Source organism: Balaenoptera acutorostrata, chromosome 18 (genome assembly GCF_949987535.1).
Source record: "Balaenoptera acutorostrata chromosome 18, mBalAcu1.1, whole genome shotgun sequence".
In the NCBI taxonomy this organism is placed as follows: Eukaryota; Metazoa; Chordata; class Mammalia; order Artiodactyla; family Balaenopteridae; genus Balaenoptera; species Balaenoptera acutorostrata.
This window is the reverse complement of record NC_080081.1, coordinates 58,711,350-58,720,636: the sequence shown is the minus strand read 5'-3', so window position 1 is coordinate 58,720,636 and position 9,287 is coordinate 58,711,350. Positions and strand designations below refer to the sequence as shown.

General features: G+C 42.3%; 1 pseudogene; it reads right to left on the bottom strand.

Moving 5' to 3' along the window:
- Positions 1-2,672: 2,672 nt before the first annotated feature.
- Positions 2,673-3,411, bottom strand: LOC103008284 (acyl-protein thioesterase 1-like; annotated as a pseudogene).
- Positions 3,412-9,287: the final 5,876 nt, after the last annotated feature.

The window sequence follows — 9,287 nt, the reverse complement described above, 5'->3', positions numbered from 1 at the left end:
CGACCCACACTCTGTCCTACAGCTGTCACCCATAGGCACAGGGCCTGTGGGAATTGTGGGAGCAATTCAGTCCTTAACAGGTGAGGGCGGGGTCTTCCACTCTTGGACTTGGCTCCCCCTCTTCCCATGGTCTAGAACTCAGTGTGTCCCCCGGTGCTGCCTCTTCCCTGTGGATGGCTGATCCCAGCCTCTTGCAGCTGTGCCAAGCTTTCCCAAGTCACAAGAAACAGGTATGGGAAGATCTCTGGACTAGAGTAAAAGACCTGGATTCCAGCTCTGTGCGACTCCAAGCCTTGAGCAGGTCACTTCCATGCTGGGTCTCACTTTCCACTTGTGAAAAACGCATGGTTTAGATGAACGTTCATGTCCTCATCACTCAACAAAACCAGTCTGATGTGAGGCACCAAACCTCGGTAAGATGTTAGTGGGTATTAACTGGGCTAATATATTTCCTCTTCCAGGTCACATTTTTGAAGTTTACCTTGGGTGCCCTGAGGAATTTTGTCTTCCCTTATTCCAAAGGGTTTATTTCCATATTGACTGCATGTAACTACTGAGGCAGGCCCATGGGAGTGTATTACTTCAGGGAGTTCAGACTTTAGTAGCCCTCAAGCCACCTTCTCCATTGACATCCAGTGACAGTCAGGACTGTGACGACCAGTCATTTATTTATTTTTTATAATTACAGATACTTAAAAAAAATTTTTTTTTAATTTATTTAATTAAATTTTTTTTTGTGGCTGTGCTGGGTCTTCGTTGCTACGCTCGGACTTTCTCTAGTTGCGGAGAGCGGGGGCTACTCTTCGTTGTGGTACACCGGCTTCTCATTGCTGTGGCTTCTCTTGTTGTGGAGCACAGGCTCTAGGTGCGCGGGCTTCAGTGGTTGCGGCACATGGGCTCAGTAGTTGTGGCTCGCGGGCTTAGTTGCTCCGCGGCATGTGGGATCTTCCCGGACCAGGGCTCGAACCCGTGTCCCCTGCATTGGCAGGCGGATTCTTAACCACTGCACCACCAGGGAAGCCCCGGATACTTTTTTTTATTTTTTACTTTTTGGCCACGCCACCTGGCGCAGCTTGCGGGACCTTAGTTCCCCGACCAGGGATCAAACGCATGCCCCCTGCAGTGGAAGCACAGAGTCTTAACCACTGGACTGCCAGGGAAGTCCCTGACGACCAGTTATTTAAATGCAAAGGATTTGGGGATAGGTCAGTGAGAACAATCGAATAAAGTAGCATTATGCTTCAGGCCCATAGGGTACATCTCATTCCAGTGGGGATCATTTGATGGAAACATGAAAGACTACAGTTAACTGATTGTGAGCCCTGCCCCGCACCGCCCTCCCCCCACCCCTGCCCCACATTGGTCTAAGAATAACCATCCAAGGGTCTTCTCCCATGGAGGAAGGTGGAGAGTCATGATAATAGGAAAGTCATCACCAGACATCACACCTGTATTCTAGCTCCCAGAGGGCAGAAAGGATCCTCAGGTCTCTGCTAAATCCAGAGGGATATCCTAGCTCTTCACAGGCTCCCTGCCTCAGCGTCACGACGTAAGAGGAAACATGAAAAGCAAAGACTGGAAGTCCCACCATTATCCTTCCCTCTGCATCTCCAGAACCATCCAGGAATCATCTTGGCACAGGATGACTCCTGTGGCCTTTTAAAGACTGGATTGCGGTGCCATTTCCAAATGTGCAAACGGTCTAGAGAGAAGCCCCCTTGAGGAGAATGGGGTGAAAACGTCACCACACTCCCACTCTTCAAGGCCTGGAAGAGGACGAGCCGGTAGAATTGTAGAGCACCGAGCAGTGTCCTTGGGGAGAGACAAGACATTCCACCATCTCGCTGGCTTTGCATTTTGGAGAGTCTAAGATGAGACAAAGGGTGCCTGAGAAATCAGATCAGTTGCAATATTCAGTTCCCCAAAATATCAACAATTTAATTAAACAACAGGGTTGATCTAGGCGCTCTCAAGGAGCTCTTTTTAATTAAACTTTGCATTTCTTCACGCTGCTCTGCGGTGGCATTCCAGGGTAGCATTTGGCTTTGAATGAGCCGTCATTTTGTCCACCCATGATGGTTCGGAAAAGCCCCACTGCTGAGTTAACAGAATTCTTTTTTTTTTTGAAGACAGCAATATTACTATTTATTGACACTTAGAAGCATTATCCTATTATTAGGAATAATGTAATAACACCTCATGCTTATTATGTATTATAATCATTAAGTACATATGAACACATATAATAAAAATACAGATACTGCATGGTGACTAAGTAATTTGGGAATAAGTCCAGAGTCTAAGTCACAGCATGCATAAACTGTTTATGTCTTAACTGCTCACTTATACCTGAACAAGTTTTCATTAAGCATACTAATAATTTTCAAGTGATGTAATAAAAAGTCTGGTTGCAGTATTTTATTATTTTTCTTAATTACATTTGGGAGAAAGATGCTAGCTGCTTCACCTATTTTAATACTAGTATATTCTGGATCATATTATACAAATACATACATAGAAACTTCAATGATCATAAATTTCCCATGAGGAGATTTATTTAGTCTGTGTCATTGGTGTGTATTTGCAAAACATGTTAACATTGCAAACATTAGAGGTTTCAAGATTGGGCACAGGAAAAAGTTTTACTCTACGCGGATGATGCTGGTGTGCACTTCTCCACAAGGCCTCTTAGCGACGTCAATCAATGGGAGGTAGGAGTTTATCAATGAACTGCTTGATATCCATCACTTCCTGTTGACATGAACTGTGCATCATGCGGCCATAGGTTTTGAAGGTTACATTGGCTGGATTTACCAATGTTTTTAGCCTTTCAGCAGTAAAAGAACCAAACATTAGGGGAACTAAAGGACCCAAATCTCCATGGCACTGAAGAATAGAAATGTCTCTATTCACGCCACTGATAGGACCCCGTGGAAAGGAAGCCCACAGCTGAGAGCTGCGACGCCGGCCAGCTTCTGCTGTGCAGTCAGTGCCCGTGTACAGAAATAAAGCCCCTCCCTGAGAAAATCCTCCCCAAATAATTCTGTTAGAAGGAATGCCATTCTTCACCTCTTGCTCTGTCAAAGCTTTTACACTTTCTGCTGCCTGTTTAATTCCAGTTTCATCTTCCTGTGAACCTAGTGAAAGCCCAATAATGTCAAACCAAGAAGGCATGGCCATGTTCATATTTAATGTTACAGGCATAACCGGTGCGTGCGGGCAGATGTATTTGATGTGGGCGCTTCTGATACCTGCAAAGGCTTCTGCCCACCCATGCCCTGTGTCTCCCAATCCATGAAGGAAAATCACCGCGGCGCTAGCCTTCCGGACGGCGGGCACGATGGCGGGCAGCGGGGCCGACATGTTACTGCCGCAGATACACCTGCTCTACCGACCGCGCGTCGGAAGCGGAAGGCGGAGCCAGCGCCACGTCGCGGCCCAAGGGCGCGCGCTCAGGCGCATGCGCGCAACAGAATCCTTAAATGTGAATATCGCTGACTCTTCATTTTCACCCATATTCAGAAACTTTCATTAGGGTTAATGAAACTTGCGTGTTATTTTATTTATTCTTTTGTGGGCTGTCTGCAAAATATCTGCCCCTACATAGAACTCAGATGTTGACTAAGTTTCAGGTCAAATTTCAGTCCTTTCATCTGTAAAATGGTGTCACAATTCTCGCTCTTAATGCAAAATTATTTTACATTTTGGGTGAGGACATGACAAAAAAAAAAAAAACAAAAACTCATGACAATGTGTGTGGCATGACCTCTAAAGCATACTAGCCAGAATTCATGAGAGCTGGGCTACTAATCACCCTGCATGAAAGTGAAGATGCTGCCACTGTATAAATTGCTTGTAAAATTGCTAATGTATCAATTTTAAGGATTAGAGTGGAGAGAATCCCATCTAGGGTAAAAAGGACATCAAATTATTATGTAGACATTATTCTCATAAACTACTCATCTTCTGACTGGGAGAGGGCTTTGTACACATTGCAGAAAACTGATTGACAGGTGAGAAAGAGAGGATGCGATTAGGAAAGATGGGTGAATGGAGGTGGATGGTGTGGTAATTGCCTCCCTATGATACTGACTGTAATAATTTGACTATATGACCATTTTCTGCTCTGTAAAAACATACTTCACAAAAACCCCCTATTTCAGCCGAATTCTCTACACATGTATATATAATCCAAATGCCTCCGTCTAAACTCTTGGAAAAAAATGAGTCAGAACAGCATAGATTTCAAATTGGAAACAAAATACATCAAAGTAATTCATATTATTAAAATCCAAGATCAACCATGTTGGGGTTAAAAATATTACTTTAATCTTCCCAACAAGTTTTGTTATAGGATGTTCTTTTAGAGTGTGGCAAAACAAACTCCTAAAACCGATCACCAGAATTTAAAAAAAATAATTTGCAACACGGGAAGTCTGGCGAAACTCTTTTTTGCTCTGCTATAAGCATTAATATGTTGTGCTTTGGGAAACTTCATGTATTTTACAGCTAATGCTAAATACGCCAGCAGTAATTGCATTATAATGTGTATATAAGAAACAAGAGGGACTTCCCTGGTGGTCCAGTGGTTAAGTGCCTTCCACTGCCGGGGACGCGGGTTCGATCCCTGGTCGGGGAACTAAGATCCCACAGGCCGCGGGGCAACTAACCCCACGTGCTCTAGAGCCTGCACGCCACAACTAGAGAGAATCCCGCATGCCGCAAGGAAGAACTGGCGTGCCGCAATTAAGACCTGATGCAGCCAAATAAATAAACATTAAAAAAAAAAATTAACAAGAAATTTTAAGTTGGGGAAGAACCAAGAGGGTTTTCAAAGCTGAGTTTCTTCTTTTTGAAGACAACCACAAGATTCATGTCTTTTTTCTTCTCCATATAAAAGTAGAGTAATTCTGGTTGCTTTCTGTTGCTGTCTTTGTGGATTTGCTTCTAATGACTAGTCATAAGCAATTAAAAATTTTTTCTTTTATTTTTTACTCCTATGGGAAAACCATGGCCTCTCTAGAGCATGCTTTGCTTCAAAACTGACTAATGTCGAGATTATCTACATTGTTAATGAACACAAGTGGCTTGAAATGTTATACAGGGAAATCTATTCCTCTTAAGAACAAGATCAGGAACATAGCAACGGAGAAGATAAACCTTTTCATAATAACAAATGAACAACCATGGGAGAAAAGAGCTGAGATCTCTTTCTAGCAGAAAACAAGAAACTAAACTAGTAAAGGAAAAGAACTATCGTTAGTCCTATAACCTGAAATGTAAAGTGGATCCTGAGCCTCACTTTCACTGTAATTTTCTAAACTTTTGGAAAATGGACTTTCTAAGCAGGGCATTCTGAATGTACACATATAATGGACTTTACTAGGTAGATGCAATTGATGTTATGATTACTCACCAACATCTTTAGCTAGTGGAGGATGTGGGTAGCATTATTTTATACAGGTCAAAACCCATTAAAAATAAACTCCAAAGTCAAATAACAAAATACATGTGAAAGGTTTTTTTAAAATTAATTAATTAATTAATTAATTTATTTTTTGCTGTGTTGGGTCTTTGTTGCTGTGTGCAGGCTTTCTGTAGTTGCGGTGAGCGGGGGCTACTCTTCGTTGCGGTGCGCAGGCTTCTCATTGGGGTGGCTTCTCTTGTTGCGGAGCACGGGCTCTAGGCATGCGGGCTTCAGTAGTTGTGGCACATGGGCTCAGTAGTTGTGGCGAATAGGCTTAGTTGCTCTGCGGCATGTGGGACCTTCCTGGACCAGGGCTCAAACCCGTATCCCCTGCATTGGCAGGCAGATTCTTAACCACTGCACCACCAGGGAAGTTCCATGAAAAATATTTTGAATGTTAAAAATGCAAGGCCAATGTAAGAAAGTATTGTGTTATGTCAAATATAGGGAGAACATATGGCCATGGCTTGGGACTCATTTTTAGATGGAAGTTCCAGAGATATTTATTCTGAACAAAAATAACCAGTACATTTATCCTTTGCCATTGAATTTGAAGAAAGAAAGAGAGGAGAAAAGAAACTGAAATCTGTATTAGTCAGGACTCTGTTTTCGGATAACAGAAACTCAACTCCAACTAACTTAAGCAAAAAGGGAACTTACTGGCTCATGTAAAAGCGAAAGTCCAGGAGAGCTGGACCCAGGGACTCAAATATCATTTGGCCTCTCTCTCTCTCTCTCTCTTTCTCTCTCTGTCTCTGTCGCTCTCTCTCTTCACCTTCTTTTCCACTACCAATGCTCTTTCTTTAAGAGATAGAAAATATGGTGTATTATTCAGGATTCTCCAGAGAAATAGAACCAATGAAATGTGTGTGCAAAATCTGAAGGATGAGCCGGGAAGCTATACTGAAGTTCAAATTCCTCTTTCTTGGGGGAAGTCAGTCTTTTTTCTATTCAGCCTCTCAACTAATTGGATGAGTCCCACCTACATGATGGAGGGTAATCTGCTTTACTTAAGTCCACCTACTTAAATGCTAAGATCATCTGGAAATACCCTCACAGAAACTTCCAGAGTAATATTTGACCATGTATTTTAATTGGTTAACGTTAGACATAGGGTAATACCATATACTCTTAGTGGTTACATAGTCATGTCAATATCACTTCTTTTGTGATTACTAGTGCACTGACTTTCTTCATACTGATCTGGGGGTGAGGGGGTCTGGGGGTACTGCAGCCTGAAAGGAGATCTTAGTTCCCTGACCCCTGAACAGGAATTGAACCCGGGGTGCGGTGGTGAGAACACTGAACCCTAACAGCTAGACCACAAGGGCCAGCATAAAGGACTTGCACAGGCACAGATTTTGGTATCCAAGGTGGGGTCCTGGAAGCAATCCCCAGGATACTGAGGGAGGACTGAACCAACCTCACTCAGGCTCCTGCTGACTCTCACACCCTCTTTTATTTTTTGCTTTACTTCTCTCATCTATTTTACTTTTATCTTGCAATGTTTCACTTATATTTGAAAACTACCTAAATCTTTTTGGAAGAAGGCAGAATATAAATGAACAAATAGTGCTTATTTTACAGGGTGAGTTCAGCTATTTTAGTCAATGCATTTTGTTCTCTTAATAAAATGCCCCATGAAAGAACCTTCTGGAGGAACCTTGTAGGTAGACACACGTGCTAGGCAGAACTTGCCTGACTCCTCAGTCTAGATTCTGGATACTAGAACCCAGAGTGGGCAAAATCGGATAAGCAGCCCTCTTACAGGGATGTTTTTCAAATTTAAATAATAGATGCCTCTCTTTTAAAAGAAAATCATTATCACAGACCTTCATTACTGACATTTTTATTATAATATTACCTAAATATGTAAAGTCATAAAATGAGATTAAAAATTCCTTATATATAGAGTTATTATATAACTAAAAGCCAAAACAAATGTATTAATTAAATACAAGCAAAGCTACAAAACTAAAATTTAACAATTTTAATGTGATGAAGAATGCCATTTTGCAGAAATTAAATTTCAAGTGCAGCTTTCTAATTTATATATTTTTTGATTTCCTTTTTTGTGACTTCCGTAGTACTAATGTGGCTTCAATAATACTACTGCCAATAATTATTCACCTAAGTATATTTTTCAAGACAGTATTAACATTTTCAAAACTTTTTTACTTCAAAAAAATCTTATACATAAGCAAAACTGTCAGTGAGAATTCCATGGATGTCAAACTTAAAAGTAGCTCTGTAAAACTGTCCCCTTCTAAGATAAAGTTAACATCACAATGTAATTGGAATATGTGTTAAATGGGTAACAAAACCAATTACTGCTTGAATAAGGAGCAGGAAAATGCTTCACTGTATATTTAGTATTATGCTTGCTGCTAATGAATTTTTGCAACTTGGTACTGACAGCAGTAGAGGGGATTCTTTTGAATGTAAAACTTTGACTATGGGATTAATGAATCAACCCTCTCAGCACTTTCCTCTTTTCAAACTCCTGCAAAATTTTTGTCTGATAGCATCCTCATTGGAAGTACACGTGTTGCATGGATATACTCGGAATTCCGCGTGATTCTGGTAATAGTAATTTTTTTTAGATTATCATTGAAATTAAAATGTAATATTAAAAAAAAAAAAAAAAAAGAAGACCCCAGACCCTAAGGAAACACGTGCAACCCACAGCTTGAGAAATACTGCCTTACAGAGTGCTTCTGTATCAGGCTGACCCCTGGGAGATAGACCAGCAGCATCACTGGGTTGGGACAGAAAGGCCATCCTGAGCCCCAAGTCCAGGCTTCTTCCCTTCTTTTCCTCCTCGCCACTTGTCACCATTTGTCCCCATGTGTGGATGGACCAACCCGCGGCCCATCAGCTCCTGCCCTGGATGCAGAGGCGTCATTGTCCAACTTTCCCAGACAGTCTGACAAAAAGAGGGCTGAGGAACCCTTAGGCAGCGCTTCTCACGCTGTAACATGCATGCAGATCCCTGCAGATCTTGCTCAAACGCAGATTCTGACTCAATAGGTCTGGAGTGGGGCCCGAAATTGCATTTCTAACAAGTTCCCAGGATCCATCCAATCCCCCTGGCTTGTGGCCCACAGTTTGAGAAGTCTAGGTCTAGGGCCTGCCGGCCCTCTTCTGGGACGCCACTCAGAGTAGGCAAACTGTCCACGGTGTGCCTTAAGTTACTGGAAAGTTGCCTTAACACTGTGTTTTGCTTGGGACCATGGCATTTTGGCTTCTATGAAATGGAACAGAGACTTACTAAGCAGATTAAACAGATTACAACAGTCTCATTTCAATCAGAGAGAAAGAAAGTTTCACCAGACCCAAAGGATCTTTGTATTATAAGGATTTTTCATACCACTAGCTGGTACGAAGTTTCTATAAGATTAACAGCCAAAGACTCAATATAGATAACTCTAGAAACTCTGAATTAATTTTAATTCTACTTGTTGGTAAGTCAATAAATGGAATAATTTAGGAGTGAAGTGAGTGATTTTTTTTTTTAATTTATTTTACTTTTTTGGCTGTGTTGGGTCTTCGTTCCTGCGCAAGGGCTTTCTCTACTTGTGGCAAGCAGGGGCCACTCTCCATCTTGGTGCGCAGGCCTCTCACTATCGCGGCCTCTCTTGTTGTGGAGCACAGGCTCCAGACGCGCAGGCTCAGTAGTTGTGGCTCACGGGCCTAGTTGCTCCGCGGCACGTGGGATCCTCCCAGACCAGGGCTCGAACCCGTGTCCCCTGCATTGGCAGGCAGATTCTCAACCACTGCGCCACCAGGGAAGCCCAACTTTATTTTCCTTTTGTGTTGG